Source organism: Taeniopygia guttata, chromosome 2 (assembly GCF_048771995.1).
Source record: "Taeniopygia guttata chromosome 2, bTaeGut7.mat, whole genome shotgun sequence".
Taxonomy (NCBI): domain Eukaryota; kingdom Metazoa; phylum Chordata; class Aves; order Passeriformes; family Estrildidae; genus Taeniopygia; species Taeniopygia guttata.
The window spans coordinates 119,112,224-119,137,392 of record NC_133026.1 but is presented as its reverse complement, the minus strand read 5'-3'; the positions used below and the strand labels follow the sequence as shown (position 1 = coordinate 119,137,392).

Here is a 25,169-nt window from a genome sequence, read left to right as displayed (position 1 = left end):
ATCATGATAAAGCCAAAGTGTCCTTGAAGAACCTGAGCCAGATCCTTGATGCTTTAAAGGAAGCCATGTAAGTCAATGTGTTACCTTGAAAGGGTAGGCTGTAGTAAAGGGCTAATGGAAGCAGAGTAACCAGCAGTAGTTTGGAGATGTGAATGGAGGTCAGAGGGCCACTGTAGTTGTAGGAACTATAGAGTGTGTGTGTCATGGCAGGGGGGTGGTGTAGTGGTGTAGTGAGTAAAGGTAATGGTGACTGGGGAAGGTGGAAAAAGGCAAATGTCAAGTCCATCTTCTAGGAGGGAGATCCAAGGCACAATAGACCAGCCAGCCTGACCTCAGACTGTGGGAGGATAAAGTAGTAAATCCTCCTGGACACTTTCTCCAGGTGTGTGAAAGGCAATAAGGTGCCTGGAGGCAGGCAGCAAGTTAGTGCATCCATTTCTCTCTTTGCAAGAGTTTACAAAAGCAAATTCTCCCTGACCAATGTGACTGGTTTGTACAATGAGATAAGAGAATCTGTGGAGGAGTGGAGCGCAAGCTGATATCATTTATCTTGACTATAACAAAGCTTCAGACACAATCGACCACAGACCTCCTTTAACCACATTGGAGGGGTATGAACAAGTCTAAGTAGAAGATAATGTGGAACATTGACTGCATTGGTCTCAAGGGCTGTGATCAGTGGGAGCAGGTCCTGCTGGTGGGCAATGTACTCCAGGGGTGGATACTGTGACTGTAACTGTGTAACACGGTCAGTGACTTCAGGGATGAGATGAAAAGCGCATCACAGAAAAGCGGGCGATAGCAGTGCTCTGGGCAACCTTAGCAGACTGGAGAAATGGGCTGGCAGGAATACCAAAAAGTCCAACGAGTGTTGGAGCAGCATCCTGCATCTGGTACAGAATAGCCATTTGGAGGCTAAAGCAACAGGAAAGGATTTTCAAAAAGAAATTTGGAAGTCCTGGTGAGCAACAAGTAAGTCAGCAGTGACCTTGCAACAGAGAAGGTCAAGAGCATCCTGGGCTGCAATAGCAAGCAGGTTGAGAAAAGTGGCTATTTCCATCCATGGAATGAGACCACTTCTGGAAAATTGAGTGCAGTTTTGAGCTACACAGTGTGGGAAAGACGCAGACATAAAGAAAATCCAGGGGAGGGCCACCATGATGGTGAAGGTGCTAGAGCACATGATGTACAAGAAGAGACCAAGAAGGTCAGGCCATTAGTCTGAAGAAGAAAAGGCTGGTGTAAATTTTAGTGTTCTCTTCAACTTCTTAATGGGCAGATGTAGAGAAGATGGAACCTTCTAGGAAGTCCACAGGAACCTTTTCATTGTGGGAAACAACAGGCATAAGCTGGAACAGACCAATTAGACATTGTAGAGAAAAAAAAACAAAAAAACAAACAACTCACAAATGTGTTCAATTTGTGGAATGGATGCTTCAAAGAGGCTGTAGAGACAGTAAAATTAATCTGGTAATGACCCTGGAAAACCTGGCATAACTTCAAAATTGGCCCTACTTGTAGATGGGGCTTCAACCACAAGACCTCAACAGGTCCCCTCTATCCTGAAGAAGGTTAAAATAGTGGAGTATTTTTACATGGTTTTAAATTTTTTTAAAATTTTTTTGTGAGTTTGAGTTAGGCATATATATACTGTGTCAACAAAAATCTCATTGGTTTCATAAAGACCATATTTAAATCCACTTGGAAAGGTTAATGAATAAGTGGGGATTCAGTTCCCCATAAAGGTGGGCAAAGTGATTCTACAGAGTAAATGCAGCTGCTCATGAAAAAGGCTTTGTGCACCAACAGCTGCGTTATATATAGCCCTGGTTTCAGCAGGTGCACATAAACCATTCTTCCTTATGCATATAAGCTGCAGGTAGAGCTTTATGAGACAGCAGCCACACCTGAGTGGCCTACCAAGTTCATAAACTATCAACAATTTGTTCATAACCTTTCACCTTATGGAAAAATAACTTATGTGAAAACCAGTTAGAAACACACCTGCAAGTGCTAGTTTTACTCTGTGTATTTTAAAGGAATATGGTATGCAGAAAAGGCAAGAAAAAATAACATTGACAATATATGACTGTACTGACCAGGAAAACATGGCTGCATTCAGATTTTGAATTTTTTCCTGTTAATTTAGGGGGGCAGAAAAAGTTATGAAAGGAAATTCAACCAAATCTCACTCAAAAAATCAAAAACTTATCTCAATGCTAATTTTCACATCAGGAAAGGTTTGCAAATCACAGTGAATAATCAAATGAATATATTAAGTGATGTTGTGAACAAAATAGCAAGCAGAAGAATGAAGGAGAGGAAAGTGAATACACAAGAATGACAGGAAACTTGTATTACTCTTGTTTAGAAGGGATGAAGTTTTTGCTGAAGAACTAAGTCCAGCTCTAGTCAGCATAATGCAGCAATGGTGACACTGGAGAAGTTTTAGAGAAGAGCTGTAGTGCTGAATAAAATCTGCACTGAAGTGTGTTTATCAAATCTATTTCCCATCTGGAAGATGGTCCCTTCCCTTTAAAGAATAGCAGTTAGGAATAACATAATTATTGGTCTTTGCATACAATGACACTTGTAACCAGGGCTTTGGCCTTAGATGATAATCTTATCTGCTTATGAGTTAGAAGCTTGTAACAAATTTCAGTGGATTTGAACATATGTGTGTAGTTAAATCTCCTCTCCCACACAGTTTGACTAGAAAACTCAGCCACATAGGAGCCAGGGCTTTCTGTTAAAGTTGAGGCTATAAACTTCATGTTATATGAGCTGTCTTTTATGCTCCTACCACAGAAAGTTAAAGATCTTCCTTGCTTTTCCTGGTGGATTTAGGAATTAGTTTAATAAAGATTTTTGGTCATGTTAAAGAAAGTTAGATATCAGGAAAAAAATATAAAGCTTTCCTAAATAAGAAGTGCTGGAATTAAAATTTTCTGGGCAATTCTAAATTGGACTGTTTATGGTCACAAAATTAAAGACATACTTTTTTCTTTTTTTCCCCCAGTGAAACACTGTTTCACTTTGCATTGGAGAATGAATCACAACTGTGAGGTAAATGAGATTATTTCCTATCTAACTGTTAGCTTATTTGCTAGAGAGATTTGCACAGATATGACAAATGAGGTCAGAGGAAAATTCTGTATCTCCAGGATTCTTTTCTCCATTTTTTGATGGATTTTTAAAAAAAAAATTTCCCTCAAATGCAAGCTACTCTTACTCGCCATGTTATTTCAACAGAAAATTCTGTTCTGTGTGTTTTACAGACAGAATTAATCCTCAATCTCTTTTTTGCCTGCCTGTGTATGGGCAGGGTGGAAGAGCTTCCTGAAGACTAATTTCTCTGCCAAATACAACTGATGGGGAGGGACATTCAGAAAGGTTGCCCTCTCCAGCTGCTGCAGCCCAGCGCTGGAGCCTTGTCTTCTGAAGATGATGTCAAAAGTACTCCAGCTAAAACAGTGGCATTAAGGTGGATTGGATCTTTGGTTACTATCACATCAAAGCTCCCATTGAGCATATAAGAACGACAATCCCTCCAGCCCCATCTCTAATGGGACTAAATTCAAATAGATTTCTGATGGCCATCCCTCCCATTTCTGAGTTTTCTCAGTCGAAGAAGAAAATGTTGCAAGTTTTCAGCTAGTTGATTTTAAAGGCTTCTTCCTTTATCATGAGAGAGGAGAGTGGGAAAGAGTTTTTCTTTAATTTGTTTGGAGAAATAATTGAACTATTTTTGCCCAATGCAAAAAAACAGCTTAAAAAATAAAAACAGACAAGTATGGGAAATTTTATGCAGCACAGTAAGGCAAAATGTAACCATCTGAAAACCAAGAATTATGATCAAAAAAATATTGGACGAGCCTAATTGCAAACAGAGTTAGCTATACCACCAGGAACAATATATAATCTGCAGAACAGCTTGGGGCTGCACGTTCAGGCTACAAAATGTCAAAAATAACGACTGTTGCAGTGTAAAGTACAACTCGCCATTATCGTTACGTGTGAAAACGTAAAGCTTTTCTTGTAAGATAGGATTTCTGCATCACGGTTTGCTTCCTGAACTAAAGGGCAATGTTTAACAATTGCCCTCCCGCCCTTAACAAATTTTAACTCATGTATTCACTCCTCCAATCTAGGGAAAGCCTTCATCTCAATCCTCTTGCTCCCACGAGTGAGATAGAGCTGACACGATTTTCAACATGTCTCTTTTTTCCGGAGGCAAAGAAAGGAAGGAATACTGTATCCCCCCGCCTTGCTTTCGTGAATATGGGCCACTGAAAGAGGGCTGACTGCTTCGGTCCCGCCTGGGAGCGGGGTTCCTCCAAGGACGAACAGCAAAGGGCCACAGCCAAAGTCTCTCGCTTCCGAGGGCGAAGGACTTTGTTTTTCCCTTCCCCTTTCTGCGCGGCTCGGGTGCCGAGGAGGAGGCTCCCGCGAGCGCTGCGCAGGGCTGCGAGCGGGCGGCTGCCATTGTCCCCGCGGGCGGGGCGCCGAGCGGCCCCGCGCTCCGCCGAGCGGCAGCGGCGAGGGGCGGCGGCGGCCCCCGGACCGCGCCGCGCTGCCGCCCACCCGCCCGGCCCGGCCTCCCCCCGCCCGGGGCCCGGCCGCTGCCGCCGTGCCCGGGGGCAGGGGGGAGTGACTTGTGCCTCCCCCTGCCTCCTCCCCGTCCAGCCCTCCTCTGGGTAGAAGGGGAGGAGGAGGAGGAGGAGGGCGAGCGGTGGGAGGGTCTCCATTGAAATAAACAAGCAGGCAGTTATTAAAAAGGAACATGGCGGCCGCAGCCCCAGCTTCAGCTTCATCTTACAAAGCGAAGGTCAGCGCCGGCGGCAGCGGCGGGAGACGGCACTGACCCCGGTAACGGCTCCCGCACGGCCCCGGCGCGCCGCGGGGTGTGCCTGGGCCCCCGCGCCTGCCCGGCCGCCCCGCGGAGCGCCGGGGGACGCCCGGGGCCGCGCCGGTGCGCGGAGGGGCGGCGTTGGCGGGCGGCACCGCGGCCGCGGCGAGGCGGCTTCCCCCGCGCCGGCGGCGGGGGGAGCGGGGCGGGGGCTGCGGCCCCTCCGTGAGGAGCGGAGGGGCCGCCGGGCCGCCCCTTGCCGGGGCATCGTGCTCGCACCCCCGCGCCCGGCGGTGGGGGGTGGGTGCGGGGTTACTTCTCCGGGACGTCCCCCTGTTTCGGCCGGGGGCGGAGGGGGGGGGGGGGAGGGGGATAGGGCACCCCACCCTGCCGGGCCGAGGGGCCGGTTTCCTGCTCCAGGCCAGGCGGAGGTCGGGTGCCACCTCTCCGCGCCCCTGGCTGGGGGCGGGGGGGGGAAAGTGCGAGGAACCGAGAAGGCGAGGGGCTGGTCTGGGGGTCAGAGACTGGCCGGGCCGGGGGAGGATGGGGCAGCGGGGTGCGATTTTGAAGGGACTGTTTAGGACGTTCCCCCTCACCCCCACCACGCAGCGATAGCGAAACTTGAGGGAGGGTCTCTCCCTGATGACAAAAGGGGGTGATCTGGGGAGCAGAGCGACGCCGCCGCCTCCTCCTCCCCGGCTGACAACGACTCGGTGCGCAGCGGCGCGGGCCGCTCCGCGCTCCGTCCGCGGGGCCGAGCCGGCCGCCCCCCTTTCCGCGCCGGGCAGGGAGCGCGCCGCCCGGCGCCTTCTCCCCTTCCCCCTGCGCAGGGCGCCTCACCGCCGCTCCGCGCTCTCAGGGGACGCGAGGGGAAGGAGGGGGCGAAGCGGGCAACTTCTCTAACTTTCTGCGCGGGGGCTGTGCCTGCCCGTGCGCGCCGCGCAGCGCCGGGCCGAGCCGCGGGGGCGGGCGGCGGGGCGTCGCAGCTGCGTGCGAGCGCAGCCCGGGGCGCCCGGCCGCCGCCTCCCCGCGGCCCGGGGAGGGGTGGGGGCCCGGCCGCCGCAGTGCCGTGTGTCTGCGTGTGTGCGCGGGGCGGGGAGCGGCGGCAGGAGGAGGGGGAAGAGGGGAGCAGCCGGCCGGGCGCGGGGCCGGGGTCCCTGGGCGGGTGCCGCTCCGCTCCCTCCCGCTTCCCGCAGCGGGCGGCGGCCGCAGGCGGGGCGCTCCGCGGCCAGCGGAGCCCCACGCGTGAGGCGCGGGGGAGGGGCGCGGAGGTGCTCGCTGCCTCCGCGGAGGGCGGGTGCGCGGCCCCTCCCCTCCTCCGCGGGGGGCGGTGTGTGCGCCGCCGCGGGCACCGCGCGGCTCCCAGGCTGCGGGCCGAGGCGTAATTGGAGCCGCGTCCCTCGCCTGCCTCGCTGCCCCTCGTTCCTTCGCCGCCGCTTGGGCCTGAGCGTTCCCCCGGCTCGCGGACCGCACTCTGCTCTTGCCGGAGAGGGGCATTCAGGCCGTGTAGTTTGTGGGAAACCTGCCCCAGAGCCTAGCAGAAAAAAGTGGGGGGGAGGGAAATTAAAAAAAAAAAAAAAAAGGAAAAAAAAAAGCGAGGAGGTTGCTGGCAGTCACTGGGAAGTCGTGATACGTGTATCTCATGATATGTACTTAGTTTGAGTTAGCCTGTATACTTTGGTCTGAAGTGTGTGTATGTGGGACACTATAAATATACTTGTAATTTACCTTGGAGAGTCTCCTTGTGAAAGGAGAACAGCCTGCTTGTTTGATAATAATCAATTGTTTATATGTTTCTCTCTTTTTTTTTTCTTTTTTTTTTTTTTTTTTGTCTCTGAGTAGTAAGAAGCAGGTGAATAGGATTTAGAACTGAACACATAATGTTTAAGTATAATTTGAGCTAAGCATATACTGCCTGGCTATGGCAGTTACAGCAGAGCTCTATTGCCACTGTAAATAAGTAAGCATTTAAGACTGCCAGTGTTTGTACTTAAAGCATTTTTTTTCGTTTTTGTTCTGCTATTGCGGGTGAAGGCAGTCATTTGGATTTTATCCCTTTGGGTTTTTTATGTACTGAACTATAAAAACAACCCTAGTCAGTTAATTTCCTGGCTCCTTATAACCCAGTGGCAGTGTTGGGCCACCTGGTGGGCTCCTCTCATGGGGAATCCTCTGGCAACGCCAAAGCTGCTGGTCCACTGTGTTGGATGCTCTCTGAGAAATGCCCATGTTGAATATAATTTTTAATGTCATATTGAAACTATTACACCCCAAAGCAGAGATCTTGTTTGCTGAAATACAGCTTAGTGTGGATGGAAACTGGTTGTTTTATCGCACTTGGTGTAGGTACTTGGTGCCTCCTACTTTTTTCCAGAAGACTTGTTTGTTTATGTAAGCAATGGTGTCACAAATAGGGTATACCAGGTTTGCACATATTTCCATGTACAGACGTGTACGCAAGCACATATGGACACTGATGCATTTGTATCTCTCACTTTTGCATTTATGGTAACAGCTCTTTGGGGACTGGACATAGAAGTTGGCTCTGATGTGTCATACAAGATAAGGAAAGTTGAAAATTGTCCCCCAATGGTTAATCCATAAGTGGAGAAGCTTAATGTTCTTAGGAAATCTTAGTTATCTGCAGTCTTGAAGGAAATATTTTGTCATGGACTCAACCTTCAAGAATATCGAGTACAACTTTAAGAAGAAAGGTTTCATCTTTTTTCAACATCGTGCAATATTTTGAAGAATTTCATTATTTTTATTATGTTTTTATCTCACTGAGCATTATGCAATAAATGCATGTCAAACGTGCTGCAATCACCTCATCTTTTTAGTCACTGTACCCTTTTATTTCATATAAAACATGAAGCTTTCTCAACTTTGTATTTTCTCAGGCTTGTGGTCTTTACTAGGGAGAGAATCCATGTCTGTTGTGGTTCTTCAGTATCTCGGCAATGTATGAAGGCACTTCTTTACTAAGTGTGTAAATTCCTCATTGTGTGTCCTGGTGGTGTTAGTGCTAAATTTGAGACTCAAAACATTTGAATACTTCATAGCCATCAAGAATGGTACTTTTGGACCCAGTTTAAGTTTTTAAACTGGAATCATGCTGTTTGAAAGAGAAAATAAAGGTTATTTCTGGTTGAAACATTAGAAAATAGAAGGGATTTATTCATATGTAGTGTAGTGTATTGCATTAAACTGAGACTCTGAAGTAAAAATTAATTACTTAAGAATAATGTTTATGTTTTTATAATTATTTAGGATGTAGCTTGCTCATTAGAACGGTGAAGGGCTCTGTTGAAAGAGGCATGTAAACCGTCTGTAGTGTTGGCATTCTGAACTTTTCCCTCCGTCCTCCAAAAATCCAGTAAGAGCTAGCCCATCTGCAGGGAGCCCAGATTTTGCAGCAGGAAGAACAAAGTCAGTGAGCCAGCCAGCTGCTGCTACAATGCCCACTGTCTTCTGCTCCTTGCCTTTGTTGCTGATGTCACTGTCTCATTGGCAAAATCTGGGCTTCTGCGCTCAGCTGGAGTTTCTCTAGCACCTGACACCAGAATTGCAGAGGCTTAAGAGGTCTAAGCCTTGAGGATGCTGTCGGTTCATTTGAAAGAAAAAGACTAACTAAGGATTGCTACCAAATTTAAATATAAACGTAACTCTCTAACTCTCTTTGTCTGCCGAGCACAAATAGATTGTTCATTGGAGAAAGGGAACGCTGAACTAAAACTGTTCTTGCCATGTTCAGTTCTTTGTACATTGGCTGTGTCTGGCCTCTCTAAACAATGCAGATTGCATGCAAGTAGGTATATTTAACAAATTCCACACATTTCTTCAGTATTCTGATAGGCATTAAAATGCTCAATATTCATTTATGTCCATGTTTGGCTTTAGAGGTCAGAGGTTAAATGTGTTGTTGCTATATATACTCTGCTGTGTGGCACAGCATTTTAAACTAAGAACAGAGTAACATTGATAATTACTTTATAGAAGACATGTAACAGCATTCATTCATCCACCCATTTTCTACTGTTAGTTAACTTAGAGACAGCTACTCTGGCAGGATCCCCTATTTTTATTTTTAAATGAGGTGAAGTTCACTGCACTGCTTTATTTTTGTTAGTTGTTAAAACATTCTTATACTTCTGGCAGCAGATAATGACAAATTCTTCAATGTAATGCTTGGAGCAAGGGAGGCGGAGAGGGAGAAACAGGGAGGGAGAGGAGGGGAAAAACCCTCCTGAGCATATGGAGACATCCAGAAAAAGATGTGCATCGTCAGCTGTGATTCCATTGTGTGCTTGCAGACAGGATCTGAGCTCTTCTTCTCCTGGGAATTTAAACCCTACAGAAGTATTCTTTGGCTTTTACCCGTCAGGATAATGGGGCTTAGATAACATATATTTAATGTATTTATTATAGATAATATTTTGATAATATTTTATTATTTCAGGGAATAAAATACATTTTCCAGGACTCCTGCTCTGTGTTGGAATAGCATTTTAAACAGTCATATGTATTGCTGAAATGGTAACTTAGAGTAGTAAGAATAATTTCTAATATTACATCAGTGGTTACATATTACAAAGGCATCTTACCACTTCTACAGTTAGTAGTTTGTCAGCAGTATTTACATTATGCAAACACTCCCTATTTTAATGATTCAGTAGCTCAGCTTTTTCAAAACATACCAAGTAGAAATCTGACATGAAAAATGACAGGTTGTATAGTTTAATCAATTTAAGATACAGAATTAGAAAAAAAAAGACAAAAAACCCAGGGTATTTTTTAGACAGTTTTAAGACAAAGCAGTTTTGTCAGTGTTGTGAGTATTCAGAAATAACATTTAGGAGATGGAAAAATGAGTGGAAGAAATTAATTTTCTTTCATTCAGCCCTGCATTTACCTATTACCTAGAAGAGCCTTTCCTCTCCTCAGCATCTGGAATACTTTTGCCGATTTTATACAATTATTTTGAGTTGAACAGTTTGAAAAATAGATCTTGAATGTGGTAGATTTGCTGCAGTGTGTTTTGTAACTGTTTATGATTTTTCAATCTTTTTCTGTGGAAATTGCACGTTATTCAAATGAAAGACTAATGGAAAATTTATTTAAGAGTTTTATGGATATATAATGGAAACAATTCCTATGGAAAATGTATCGTCATCAGAGTGCTTGACATCTTGAAGTTTGAAATTAGTTCATTAATTTAAGTGTCTGAAGCTATACCGCAGCATATTAACAATGTGCACATTTTTTTTTCTTCTGCAGCTTCATCATTATGCTATTCCAAGTCTTGCATTTCCTTAAATGGCTTCCATAACAATCTCCCATTAATACAGTTACAGACAGATACTATTTTTTCTTTGCTCTCATTTTTGCAGTTACAACTGATAGTAAATCTCACTCTTTCTGTGAATGTGCTTCCATTACTTAGATATTAAGAAGAAACTTCTTTTGAATGTGCATTTGCTTTTTGCAGCTAAGATGCTATGTCCTCAGTAAATCCTATTTACGTTTTTCTCTTTGTTTTTAAACTTCAAGAAGTTATTTTCTGTTTGGAAAAGAAAACGTGTATTTTGCTACAATAGTCCCCATTACATGGAAACTTTTATTGGATTAATGAAAAGGCAGAGAGTATAGGCGACAAATTAATTAAAATATCTACTGAATGTGTTGATTTATCCATAAATCTTGGGTAGTATGGAGCACATGAGCTTCTATGAGGGGACATAGTGAGAACATATATCTGCTGTAGTGTTGACTGAGAGTTGCTATTTTGATGCTTTTTTAGTGAGCTATGTAAGACATATTGTTGCTCTTGGGTAGGATTTATAGTGGGCATATCACAATTGGCTGCTTTATTGGCTGCCTCAGTGGAGAAGCCTGGGACTGAAGAATGGGCATGGAAAGTGAAAGAACATTTTGCTTGTTAAGTCAGAATTATTATAGAATTTTACTCTTACTCTGCCTATGCTGTAATTCATCTGTGTGTGAACAGATTCAGTTTTTCATTGCTGTCAGTATTGATCTCTAATGAGCCTGGCCCATGGATTTTGAAGAGAATCACTCCAATTAAAAACAATGCAGTTTGTCACCTATTTGTACTTCATGGATTATGTAGGAGATACTAAAGTGCATTTAAAAATAAAACTTCTTGAGAATAGAGGAAAGTCTGCCTATGAATAAATTTGAGAGTATATGCTGACACTTTTATTACACATATGTTTATGAACTTACAAATTCATCATATGCTTGTGTGATGCAATTAGAAATTAATAAAAATACCAAAACCCCAAAATAGCCAAAGCAACCCAAACCCCATGAAAACCCAAGGTCATAAGTTTTAATACTTGTGAACCTGAGAGTTCAAGTATCATTTAGGCTACAGTGGAGATTATTTTTCTTCATTCTGCTTACACCATGCTTTGAGTTCACAAAGTAGCTCTTCAGCCCTTTCCCTTTACTCTTTCAAAATTATTGTCAGGACTTGCTGACCAAGTACTTACATATTCTGAGAAATACATGTGATTACTGTCAACTAATTTCACTTGCTAGTTTCACTCAGTTTTATACCTTGGTCTCCAGGCACTTGAACAATGTCCTCATCCTGTTCTATCTATTTTCTGAAATAGATTTTTGTGGAGGAATATTGAGTGCATAGAAATAAATGAATAAATTCCAGTTTTCAATTATATTCTCAAGGAGAAAAGCTCTTCTTCCAGTCCAAATCTTTGTATTTTTTCCAAAATTAAAATTTAAAGCTAGAAATGTACTATTTTCTTTAAATGAGTCCAGAAGAGTTGTTGCTATTATCTGGGGTAAAAAAAAAAACCCCAAAACTTGTTGATACTTTACAGGCTATAAAATGTAGCTCTAATAGCATAGTTTGAAGGTTTTTTTAATTTTAATTGCTTGCCAATTTTTGTTGGCATTTGCAGTGCAAACATACTTTTGCTTGTTTTGCTAGATTTTTTAAAGCGTTACTTTGAAACAAAGATACTGAATTTTTCATGAGGCCTCAAAAGTATTTTCTTGCTACAGTTCTGTGTGGAGCTAGTGATAACTGCAGGATGGTGAGATCATTTGTGGCTCCTTTTTGTCTTAGTTTAGGAATGATGGAACCTGAAGACTGAATGTAGATGAGAAAAGCCTCACTAAGCTTGCTAAGTTCATGCTCACTAAGCTTGCATGCTGTGGATGATCTCTTCCAAGTATGTCTGAAAGTGGCAGTTCCCACTCCCTTTCAGCTTAACTGTAGTTTGTAGCACTGTTGTTGTGTGTTTTGTTCACAATTAAGTTTTTATGGACAACGGAGGTAAACACACCTTAGGTACCTGGAATAGAGACTGCATGGGAAATAAGTGACTGCACAAATGGAAAATAAAGATGTAAAGTGTTCTGAAGTCAGAAGACAGTGTTATTCTGTTCCATCCATATCAATTGTTTTTACTTGAGGTTTTTCGACCTTTAAAAGAGTTTTCTTTTACTCTTTGTGGGATGGAGGGTTGGATGGTGGTGTTGGAAAATGACAGGTGTGGCTGTGGTGCATTCCATTTTTATATTGTTGGTAATGTTGATAATCTGTGTATTGTTTGAGGCAGTGACCTGCTGTTCATGTGGGTCTTTGTGCACCACTGTTAACAGAGTTATGCTACTGTGAGACCTGGCTTGTTGCAAGAGACGCTCCCTTGAGTTCTGAGAGTCATTCCAAGAAGCTCCTGATTCTTGTGGGTTGGGAGTAAATTTGCATAGGCATAGGTGGTAGTTGGCTTGCTTTTTCTTCAGCCTGCAGAGTGGGCTTCAGAAGGAAAGGCAAAGGGCTAACAGATAATTTTGTTGTCCATAACTTCACGTTCATCACTTCTTTTCTTCACTTGACAGTCTAGTTTAGTTAGAAAAATGTATCAGAAATATACTCGATAATACATCTGTTCAGGTACATGAGCCTGTCGCTAGTTACTTTGTAATTCAAGAGGTTTTTTTTCGAAGAGAGGTCTTGTTAGTCATGTTTTTGTTTCGAGGGTAGTGCTTCTAGTGTGAAGCTATAATGTGTTGTCTTTGTTTTCAGACAATATTATTGTTAAAGGTTTTATGAATAGAAAAATGAAAATCAGCAAAGCTTGTCCTTTCCAGTGGGGCCTTGTGGACACTACTGTAAGGGTCAGGAGCCACATGACTTGTGTGCAGACTCCTTGAGTGGCTTTATTGGAGGTCACAGAGACCAGGAGGTGGGATATAAAAAATAGGGAAAAACAGCAGGAAAATAAAAGTGAGCAGCCACCTTAATTGTCAAGAAACAAAATGGTAGTAAAATACTCATTCACTGGTGCACAGCAGGTAAAAGACAGGAGATGAGTGGGAAATGCTCCTATTTGCACAGGCATTGTCCTGTTTGCTGCCCCTCATGGGAAAAGGTCTCCCCACTGTGGCCTGGGGCCGCAGCCCCATGTGCTGCTGAGGCTATGGCTTCTCTTTGGTGCCTCTGAACTGCCAGAATATCTAGTAGCTTACTTAACATTTCATTCCAAGACAAGATGATTTTTCCTGTCAACAAGGATCCACTCAAAGCCCTGAGTTAGTGATCCACAGAGCTTGTGTGCTTTTTGGACATTCCTGATGAAATAATGTAGTCCTATCTTCTGTGTGTATATTTTTATATAAGAACACTTTGTTAGTGATGCCCCTAAATAGTCTGTTACTGTAGTGGTATCCTGTCTGTGACTGAAAGAACTTACGCAGAGTTTGTTTGAAGAAGGTTCCTGTAAGGTGGCAGAAATGGCAAAGAAAGAGATTGATTCTAAATTCTGCTACTCTCAAGGCATAATTAGTGTATGGTGCTTTTTTTGTTTTTTGCTGATGACTCTTGTAGCATATCTTCCATTGTATTTGTGTTCTCATTTGCTTTATCTGCCTTTTAGTTTGTCAGAATAGGGAAGTAGAAAGCTCTTTGGTGGTTTGCTTGGATACATTTGTAATAAAGTGCTCTCTGACCTACAAACAGAAATTCAGGTGTAATATTTGTGTGGGCAGTGGCACACTCCTCCTCCCTTGAAGGAATTATTTTGCTGTGCAATGTATGGCCTCTGTTCTGTGGAGTCTTTCCTGCTTTATGGGACTCCATATGAGTGAAAGGCTTTCTGTTCACTGATGCTTGTCACTTGGGTCAGGCGTATTGTAAGTGGAGACTGAGAGAAGAAACATGCAACTTATAATAATTGTTGAAAGAGCACCAGTTTCTCCTTTTTAGAGATTTGAAACTAATGTGCTGTCAAATCAAGCAGTCAACCAAAAAAGGAAGCAAGCACTTTCAGAGTTCTCATAGATTCGTTAGTGAAAATAGAGGCTGTGTACTGTGTAAGTTAATGTAAACATTTTAGCTGCTATCACTGTGAATTTGCAGTAAGCAGCAGGTAGAAAGGAAGTTGTGTGACTGGAGTGATTGTGAAGCTGGAAGGGGGTTGTAGTTATGTCTGGAAAAGCAGATAACACTCCACACAGTTTGCGTTTCCCTCGTTGTGTTGTGCTTAGAACAGCAACGTGCTGTCATGTTTTTGTTCTTCCATGCCCATCTCCAAAAAAAAGACTAATATTTTTCTCTCAAATTTCTTCCTAGTGTACTTGAGATGTGTCTGAGTAGTGAGGCCCCCTGCATACACAGCCCCTAGAAATCATTGTCTGCATCGCTGAGTCTTGGTGAGTTGTCTATATCCTATTGCATTTAATTGGATTGTGTTGCAGTTTTATCTTCTTCACTGGGGAGTTTGATGTGAGATGTCTTAAACTGATTGTGTGGATACAGCAGAACAAACCTTGGTGTTAAGTAACATGAGATACTGTACACTGAGTGGAAAGACGTTTTAGAAACTTTGAAAATAATGGTGAGACTGGTTATGGAAGCAGAGGGTCCTTGCTTTGGTGCCAGGACCAGGAATGGGACTTTCTGCTGAGAAGGAATATTGCATGTTGATCCCTTCAGCCTTTATTATTAGGTTTGTTTGGTATTTTATACTGTAACTAAGGAATTGACATTTTTCAGATGTGCTGATTATGGTCTGTCTTATGGCAAAGGTTGAATATGAAATAATACAAGCTTTTCCATCCAACTCTCTGCACTAATAAATTACTTAAATTGAGGGTTGAAATTGGTATAATGACACTGATGACTTAAACTGCTTGTTGCTCAAGAATTACTGTCTTATGACTCCATCAGGCAGTGCTGTGCCTGTTTAACTCTGCTCTCAAGAAGGGATAATACCACTGAGAATTAGAAAAAGAGACCCCTGCGGATTGTTTAAATGCAGACTAATAATAGTTTGGTAGTGCAGTGAAAGAAAGTAGACTATAAATGCTGTGGTTTTATTTTAGGTATGTTTGATATATCAGTATATTCACTTGGTATAAATCTTTTACAACAAATACGCATTTGAGATTTTATGTGAGAACCATTTCAGTGTACTCATGAATAAATGTTGTCTTTTAACACATAGAGTGACTTATTAAGGTCAGAAATATGTATTTTTGAGGCTTGCACACTAAATATAGAGGTGGGAAATGAGCCTGTGAAAGAGTTTTTAGTTGTTTGGTGGATGACTGTTTATAAAATGCCGACCAAATATGGGTAAAATTATGTAAGCCCACATCAAGTATCATTTCCTCTTTTGTTAATTATGTTCAGCAGTTTTTGCAAACCAACAGTGCTTTTCTTTAAACTTTCCTAATTTTCTAGCATCAGTGAATGAGAAAACAGGTTAAGCAGTTTTCCAGTGCTTTTTTTCTGTCTTTTCCCTTTTCAGTTCAGATAAAACACTCTGGAGTTCATTCTATTCAATGAAGTTTATAATTCTGGTTAATAATTTGTTTTTGTTTTATATTAACTTGAAAATGCTTAGCCACAGAGTTGTTATTACTTATTTACACTTATTGCTTACACCATATTGGTTATTATTTATTTACACTACTTACCTACACTGCATAATCATAATGTACTTTTGCAGGTCTTCTCAATAATGATCCGCTTTTGTAATCATTTAAGCAAATTGTTTAAAAAAATGCAAATACTCTAAAATATTGTTTTCTAGTGAATAGCACTCAGAATGAGTTAGGTATATGTAATAAAGAGAAAAATGTCACTGCCAGGGTTCTCTATAGAGAACATGAAATTTTGTTGTCAAGTTGATTGTATGTTTGTTTTCAGTTGTCTCAATTTCAATTTTTGATTAAAAAACTGAATGCATTAGGGAAATATGAAAATAAAGAGCAATTTCCATATAATTACCTGTTTTTTTTCCTAATTAATTTATATGGAGAATAAAAAACCAACCTGTCTTTTCTTTAGTGTTGCTACATTCTGCACCAAAACTATAGATTTGGATGATACACTGATGGAAAATAATCTGGTAGCTTCACACATGCTGACTGAAACACAGTTTCTGTGTTTAGGAAGTTCAAAACCTTTAATAAGAGTAAATATGACATGAATATTTGTATATGAAGTCTATGGTGATGACATTGAGGAATAAACCACTGTAAAAAATCCTGTAATGATAGGATTTATAGGGCAAGGATGATGCAGAAAGATAGTTTTCACTCAAAATATCCTTTTACTTTAAAGTGTGTGGTTATATCTGTGTTCCTATTATAGACAGTTTAGCAAAAGTAGGTTCCATAAGCCAAAGAATAGCTTAAAATTTTGGTTCCATTGAATCTTTGGAAATCTTTCTATTGAGTTTTGAGTGTCCAGGGCTTAAGCCCTATTATTTGACATACTTGCATGTTCACCTTCTCTGTTGCAAGATCAAAGAGCTGTAGCTGTTTATTTTAATCAGTATACCCATCTGAAATTATACTAGTGTTAGAAGGATACATCAGTTGGAGTGTCATTTAAGAAATCTAGGCCTTGGCTTTTGACTAGTGTTTCTTGTGCAATTATGGATGTTGGTTTTGACTGTATGTTGTGAGACTGCACCATGACTCTGACTGAAATTGTGCACATTCAGCTTGTCTATCATTCTATCAAGGTTTTTCTGGAATATGAACCTACTAGTTAAGGCTTATTTGGTCTATTTTTCATGTTAGTTTAGGTAGTGGTTAGCAGCTGCTGTGTGCTCACAAAAAAGGGGATGCAATTAGAATGATGATAAGTATAGACTTACAAAAACCCCAAACAGATACAAAATCTGTTTTAATTTCCAGTCTAAAAGTTATCAGTCAGAAAGCATTTTTTATCTCTCATTTTTTTCATGAAGTGGTTTGCTTTGTAAGGAATAGTTCTCAGCAAAAAGAACATAGGTTAGAGAAATATCAGTTTTCTGTCACTCTTGATCTGGAGAGTCTGTTTCCATCTAACTTTGTAGTGATTTCATTGTCGTTTGTGTTGTAGTTAGTGTCAAGTGTGATAGAAAATATTTGTGTGTCTTTTTATTCTGAGTTATAGTGCTTGTTGTTTACAGCTGTAGTAGATACAGAAAATTCTGACAAATGTCTTATTTTTGACTGTGTTCTCTTAATACATGTTTGTGTAAAGGGAATGCTGTCAGAAAATAAAGTGCAGTACTGAAAATAAAACTGCCTTATATTGAAACAAGTTTTAAGAGCCTTGGGTATTAATTTAAGGATGCAAATGAGAAACTTAAAGTAGATTTCAAGTACCAAACCTGAATAAGGCAGAGCTGGCTTCTGTGATCTTGCAAAGCAGGGCTGGAATGATGCTTACCTAGAGCCCTGGAGTCAGTTCAGAACACCCTAATTCCCACAGAAGCTGTATTTCTGAAATAGTTGAAATAAAATATTGGTATGTGTAATCTTTAATGAATCTGGTCTTCTCTGTGAAGGATGCTTAATCTATGTTGAATTGGTTTGTGATAAATAAAAGGAATGTGTTTTCATTGCTAGACCTCAAAACTGGGGAGTTGTGTCTTGCATGAAATGTGATAAGATTATTCTGTGTTCAGTCACTGCTGTTCAGTAGTGATATTAGTTAACATGAATTGCCTATGAAGATGCTTGTAAAAGTGGATGCTTGATTATGGTGAATTTAATGTAATCAGCGTTAAAATGATACTCCTAATCTGAGAGTGAAGCTCTGTGTGGGTGGTGCGATGAGCACTGAAGTATTAGGAAATGAGCATCTATTAAGATTTATACAATTGCCCCCTAAAAGCTTTTTTCCCCTAAAATTGGAACTGGAAGTTTATGAAAAACATTATTTTGTGGAAAAGTTGAAATTTACACAGATGTAGTATATTGCATTTCTTTCCTTTAAATTTTATGAAAATCTAGAGTGCTGTAGAGAGAAATGTTATGCTTGCAACTAGCAGAACTAGATTTGTTAGTAATGGAAATACTTTTAAAGTACTTTTGTAGTTTTGAGGCCACAATGTTCAAATTCATTGTAAAGCTGGATTAAACTATTCTTATATATGTAAAACTCATTAACTACTATAAACGGATTTAAATGGAGGGCTCTGTCAGTGAACTTTTTACTGCATTGATGGACCAAACTTAATATATATCCAGGATTGTTGAAAATGCTCATTCAATTGATTGAAGCTTGCCTTTTGTATGTAGTTATATCCTGGAAGATTATTTTGAACATTGCAGTTTCAGTGAGATAAATAAAAAATATTTAGGAAATGGGATTGCTAACTTGATTTTATTCACTTTTTAAATATTGGTTTTGACTTTGTAATGGACTTTGCTAAGATTTTTCATTTCTTACCTTGATAGGAACCTTTTTATATGGACAAAGTTATACTGTATTAGCATTAGCAGAAGAAATAGCTGTCATTATCATCTGTGGAAAATCAATGTATATTTTATATATAGATTGATGACATTGTATCACCAGTATTGGAGCCTCAGAATTCCAGAGGGGTCAAGAACAGGACAACTGAGCACTTGCCTCATCAAAGAAGATGAGATGCATTTACTTGGGCAGATTTTCCTCTGGGCCTGTCTTCAGTCCCTGAATTGGAAAGAGTGAAATATTTACACGGCTTGGCTCTTGACAGTAAATAGTATTAATTAAATACAGGGCTTTGAAATGGCACTGGTATTTCAGATGAAGGCCAGTAGATTTTGCCTTGGCTTTCTGGAAATTGAATTCCAGTAGTCTGTTTATTTGACAGCATTATAGTACAATACTTTGAGGTTCATGGATATTTGTGTACATTAAAGTGGGTGAATTTTTCCAATACCGCACTGTGGGGATGTTAGGCTCAGAAGACTTATCTGCTATAATGGTAAGGAAATTTGTAGAATATTATAATATAAAGTATTGTACAATGTGTCTCTCTCTCATTAATTTGCTTTTATATTAACTGCACTGCCAAGAAATTACAGGTTTTCTTTTTAAAATAAACTTTGGAGGTTGAAAAATTCAGATGAAAGGTCCTTGTTAGAGAAGTCACAGAAGTTCAGTATGATGAAAATGATTGAGAAATATTGGTGAGTATTACAGTATCATTGTGCAGGGCTTTAACTATTCAAATATATTACAGAAACCTTCTCTAGTCATCTCACTGCAACCAAAAAAGGGTACTGTCACTCTTCTGTACACAGTATCTGTTACAGTATGTGTGTAAATGTGTTGCTGAAACTTTATTTGCAACTGTGGCCATGATAAATGAAAAATATGCTCACTTCTCCTATTCCAACATCTGTTTTTATGGTCCAGATTTTTGCCTTTTTTTCATTATCAGTACTTTTCTTCCTTCAGTAATCCCAAATCAATAAACTACAGCATTCTCTGTACACCAGACTCTGTATCTTTCAAAATGACAATAATAGGCAAACTAGGAATATTTAAAATTAGAATTGAGAAAAGAATTATTTTTATAGTAGGTATTGCAATTTGGCTTTTCCTTGAGGGAAGCTGTAGTAGTGTCAGGAGGAATTAAAATGTTTCTATTCACATTTTTTCAGCATGTTTTTCTTAGCTTATATTTGAATGTTCTCACTTAAACTTTAAAACATTATCCTTATGAGTAACACATAGAATTGAAGATCCCTTTTTGCCTTGGATTCGTTTGTCCTTCAATCTCTAGGTACCTATTTTACTGCTTTAAGTGAGTAAGATATCCCCTACATTTCTTTCTTCAGGCTGTGGGCTTGAAACTACTGTGTGGTGACACAGTTTATAATAGTATTTTAAAATGGGATAAAATCATCAACATTTCTCTAACAGTGGGTGGCCAACACATGAAATTTCACTTGGGTTAATTTTTATGGCCTTTCAGTTTTCAGTTGTGGTTTTTTGCTTGGCTTCTCTTCACAGATCCTGGTTAACTGTGTTTTTATTGCTTAGTCCTGATGAACAGACTCATGTAAAACTTCTTCTGTCTCGAGTTACAGTATGTAACTTCCAGAATGTATCCTGGGGTGGAACAGGGTTTATCTGCAGCTAATGGTACATGGAGCTTGATGCACGACTAGTAATGTTTAAAATGTTCCTTGTCCCTGACTCTGATTTTAGTCTTTCCTTCCTCATGAGCTTGCTCTTTTGTCAATACCCAAGTTCTAGGCTCTTGATCAGCTGTATTGGGTTTGCATGGCCAAGCTTCAGTAACGGGTAGATTCTTTGAGACGCTTCCTCCTTGTCCAGCAGTGAGTATGCTCAGCGAACTTCTGGCACTTATGTCAGTAACCCCTGGTGTGCCAAAGACAGACCTGCTGCTGGTCAAGGCTGGGCCAGTTAGGAACAGGGGTAGCACCTCTGAGATAACACTTAAGAAGAAAAAAATGTCCTTGTGTAGTTGTAATTGCGAGCAGAGAAGAGCAGGGTGGGAATGTGTAAGAGGAACAAGTGTGTGTGCAGACACCAAGGTCAGTGCAGAGGAGGAGCAGGAGGTGCTCCAGGCACCTGAGCTGGGATTCCTCTGCAGCCCATGGTGATGGCCATGGTGAAGCAGTTCTGCCCCTGCAACCCACGGAGATCCATGGGGATGCAGAGATCTGCCTGCAGCCTGTGGAGAAGCCTCACACCAGAGCAGGTGGGTGCCTGAGAAGAGTCTGTGACCCTGTGGGAGGCCCATGCTGGAGCAGGGTCCTGGCAGAGTCCTGCAATCCTATGGAGAGGGGACCCCACGCTACAGCAGTTTTTTGGTAGGACTTGTGTTGCTGTGAAGGACCCAGAGGGGAGCAGCCTGTCCTTGAAGGACTGCACCCCATGGAAGAGTGACCTAAACTGCAGCAGTTTGTTGCCCATGGGATGGACTCAGATTGCAGCAGTTTGTAGAGAACTGTTGCTCCTGAGATGGACTCACTTTAGAGGAGTTAGTGGAGAACTGTTTCCCTTGGGAGGAACCCCATGTTAGGAGCAGGGGAAGGACACTTGTCCCTAAGTAGTGGCAGAGACAATAGGTGATGACCTGGCCACAACCCCAATTCTGTCTCTTCCTGCACTTATGGTGGGGAAGGCAGAGCTGGGAAGGAAGGAGGGGGGAGGGGAAGGTGTTTTTAAGGTTTTATTTTACTTCTCATTATCCTTCTCTGATTTTGTTAGCAGTAAATTCAGTTAAAACCTGTTTTGCCTGTGATGGTGTTTGGTGGGTGGGTTTCTCAACTCATGAACCTGTTGTTATACTTTCTTTCCCCTGTCCATCTGCAGAAAGCAGTAAGAGAGAGGTCATTGGTGGTTGTCTGGCATCTATGGTCAACCCACTACATCAACATTGAAATATTTGAGGAACCAATACCATTGAGTCAAATTGTATGATATGATTGTTGCCACACTTAAAACATACTCAATACAAATCTACAGAAGCCATAAAAACCCCAAACCCAAACCACCCCAAACCAGGCTATCTTATATGAGATATCACCTGCTATTCCACCTCTGTCACACCCCAACCATGCTACCACCACTACTGTACACCACAGGCTATGTGCCACAGCCTAAATGGATTTGTTCTATTAATTTTCAGCCTTAGTTGGTTAGTGCCAAATGTGCTTTGTATATAGCACATATGTTTCACAATTTCTTTTTGAATACAGGCATGGAACCATGCATATGGTGCTCTGGTCCTGTTTTAGGTACTGTGGGCACTTAAAGGGGAAAAAAACCCTAGCAGCCTGTGCTGCTGAACTGGATTCCAGTAACAGTAGTTATCAAAGTTGCATCTTACTTGTCCTCTTATTTGCTTCATCACTTTGGTTTCTGAGCTATTTCCTTCTGACCCCAGCTTCCAGGAAAACTGTTTTGTGGTCTTCTGATACAATCTTGTAAAGCTTTGGGATAGTCCCATGTTTTGTGTCAGGACAACTTGATCCATGATTGTGAGACTCTTTCTAGAGAGTTGAACTTACTTGTATATGTGTATTTTGAGGAGGAATTGCTTACAAAAGATTTCTTTTTGGCTAGCGTAAAGCTGTTAACTAGTTGGCTGGAATTTCATAAGTAGCTTCATTGAGGAAGGTGGTAAAAGTCCCTGCTAATCAGAAATGCTGTAATGGCTCACTTAGGAAATTCTGACATGAAGTTTTAGATGTCAAGGCTAGAGCCACATCAAGACTCAACTGTCAGTAAGCCAGAGGAAAGCCACCTGCGTGGCTATGGGTACAGCTCTGAGTGGGAGCTGCTGCAGGGTGCAAGGAGAGGGCTCATGCAGGGCCACCATCTCAGTGGCACAGCCTGTGCTATGGGTAGGGGGACAGCTGATGTGTCTGATGGCTTCCTGGCCTCTGGTCTCACTCCCTGGCTGCCCTTGGGACCAGGGTGGCCCTGCCTCTCCCCATTGTGCCAAGCTGGGGATGGGCAGGTGGCCAGTGTTTTACAGCTGTGGCCGAAAGTGTCGCCCGCTTCACCCGGGATGAGTGCAGGAGCTGCGCCTGCAAACGCAGCAGCAGGGCTGGCACTGGGGCTGCACCCATCTTTGCTGAGGCAGGGAGAGGCTGCAGGGTGGATAGCAGCAGGCCTCCACCCTCTGAGCACTGGGATGGGGGTGCACAGCAAGATGGAGGAGGGAACTGCACTGCTCCTGATTCAGAGCAGAGACTTGCTTTTGAGTCTCCTTCCTCTGAGGAGATGGCTGCTTTCTCTGGGCTGCTCAGTGTCTCTGAGCAGAGCTTTGCTGCCTCAGGAATACCACTGGTGTCTAAATACTTTGGCAGAAAACTGATATTCCTACTTTGGAGGTGAGCATCCTGTCTGTTTCATGTGTCCTACAGTAGGAGAGTAGTTTCGTCTCGTGCCTACTTTTATAGATGTAATTTATTTATCTACTACCCATAAGGTTTTCTTCTCAGAGAAGGTACTGCAAAGGAAGCTAAGGTATACATTCACAGATATATTTAGCAATTACATCCCCTTGTGGATATTCTTAATGCTTTGAATAGCTTACCCTACTTCGACATGAAGTAAGCTATTTGAAACAAGGGCATTTTTTCCTGGTGAATTGACTATTTGCACGACTTGTAGCAGTTTTAAAATACGCGTTTTTCCTGTACAGTGGCTGAAATAAAATATTCATCATAGGCACAGCTCTGCTCTTTGTATCAGATGTATGATTGTCTATAATTAAATGGATGCATTTGACTATAAAGATGTAATACAATTAAAGTTTCACATGGTTGCTACTGCATATGCCATCTTTGCTTTCCAAATCTATTGCTAAAGTCAGTGTGAGGTATTTTCTTGTGTAAAATGAATGAGTTTTGAAAACCTGAAAAGATCAAAATGAGACCTATTTAGGTATCTCAGAGCAATTAAGAAGTAAAAATGTGAACTATGTATGAAGTGGCCAGCAGTTGTAGAATTGAACTCAAAAATTTGAACCCACTAGGGAGTACTTTGTGTTATGGTGGGAAGGGCCATATGCTTTAACTTCTCTTGCTATTGACATGATTTGGAGACTTATTACTGTTCTGATTTTGTGGAAATATTGCTGTATAAGCATAGTGGTAACTTCTTCATAAATGAGCCGTACTCAGTTCTGTTACACTTGTGTAAATAATTTCTACTCAAGTTATATTGCGGAAGCTGAGAAAGGATGACTGTGACCCTGCCCTTAGAATTTCCTCAGGGGAGTAGGGACTTTTTTTAAGAGATGAGATTCTGAGAAGGGAAATAAGATTTCTTGCAGAAAGTTTGAGCTAACTGGCAGTACTGGCAGTACAGGAAAGATGAAAATGTAAAATCCAATATTAGGTCAAACCTGCTTCTGTTAATATTTCACTTGCATTAGCTGAATGTAAAGACAACATTGTGTTTTATTGGTTTTTAAATGATTTTGCTTACCACTGGCAAGGAAGGAAGTCGGTAAAAGGGAACTGGTATTCTCTTACACAGACTATGTCTTGAGGAGGAGAATAAATTAATGTAACATGGTTTTTCTGTGAGGGTGCATATCTGCAACAACATGAGAATTTCTATTGCATATTTTAATGATTAGAAATGTATGCGGTTTTTGTGTGTGTTTTATTTCTATGTTGTAATTTGTACTGGTTGCAGTATCAGTTTTTAGTTCTGTCTTGTTGGTTTTTTTAGGATACCAGGTGATACCAACTACTCTTATGCCATGCTGGTGGTGAGTTCTGTGGCCCTTGCTGTGTTAAGCTTCTACTGTTGTGTTGAACATGCAGCTAAAATGATTTATTCAGGCTGGCTTAGGGGCAGCTACAAAAATTGAACATATTGTTGAGATTTTTTTTTTTTAAAATTTTAAATTCAACCAGTAGTTTACATAAGGTGGCAGGAATGTTTTTTAGAATTTGGGGACTTGGAATATTTACCCCTGCATGTGATTGAAATTACCCTCTAATTATACCCACAGGAATGAACTTGCATAGGTAACAGCAGGGATGGACCTTGTGCTAGAGAGCCAGGGACTTATTCTTCAGTGCTAGGTTTGCTAGAAGTGTACTAAACAAATCACTTGAGCTTAAGTTCCTCATTTTCTTAGATGTAAAATGGGGTCAATTCTCATTATTTTCTCCATATGCAAAATTCAGATTCATTGGCATTTGTGGATTGTGTTAAGAAAATAAATATATTGATGCATTTAATTTCATAAAATGTAAATAAAATGCCTGCTTCTCTCTACCAGTGTGAATTAATACTGAAATTGTAAAAAAATTGCTAGAGAGAACTTGCCTATTAAAACATTGAAGCAGTGGCCTTTTGCTGTTTTATTAAACAAGAATCAACCTAGATTGTTTTGAGTTAGCAGTATTTTTGTCTGCTTTTGTTATGAGATAAAACACCAAGTATTGACTTAACTTCACATTTCACAGGAGAAAAATTAAAAATTATCCCTGTGAAGGGTGACTATGGAGTTACTCTTTGAAATTCTAATTTAACACTTCAATAATGGGT

General features: G+C 41.3%; 1 protein-coding gene across 2 annotated transcripts in view; it reads left to right on the top strand.

Annotated features, from left to right (window-relative positions):
* The first annotated feature begins 4,688 nt into the window (after positions 1-4,688).
* The window catches only part of NCOA2 (nuclear receptor coactivator 2), a 186,870-nt gene continuing 166,389 nt past the window's right edge, over positions 4,689-25,169 (top strand). The window contains exons 1-2 of one of the 2 annotated variants that reach the window (XM_030266319.4): positions 4,689-4,828; positions 14,472-14,551. The gene's annotated coding sequence lies outside the window, so the exon portion shown is untranslated. Of the gene's footprint in view, positions 4,870-14,471; positions 14,552-25,169 lie in introns of both variants that reach the window. The other variant, XM_030266320.4, reaches the window with a different exon arrangement.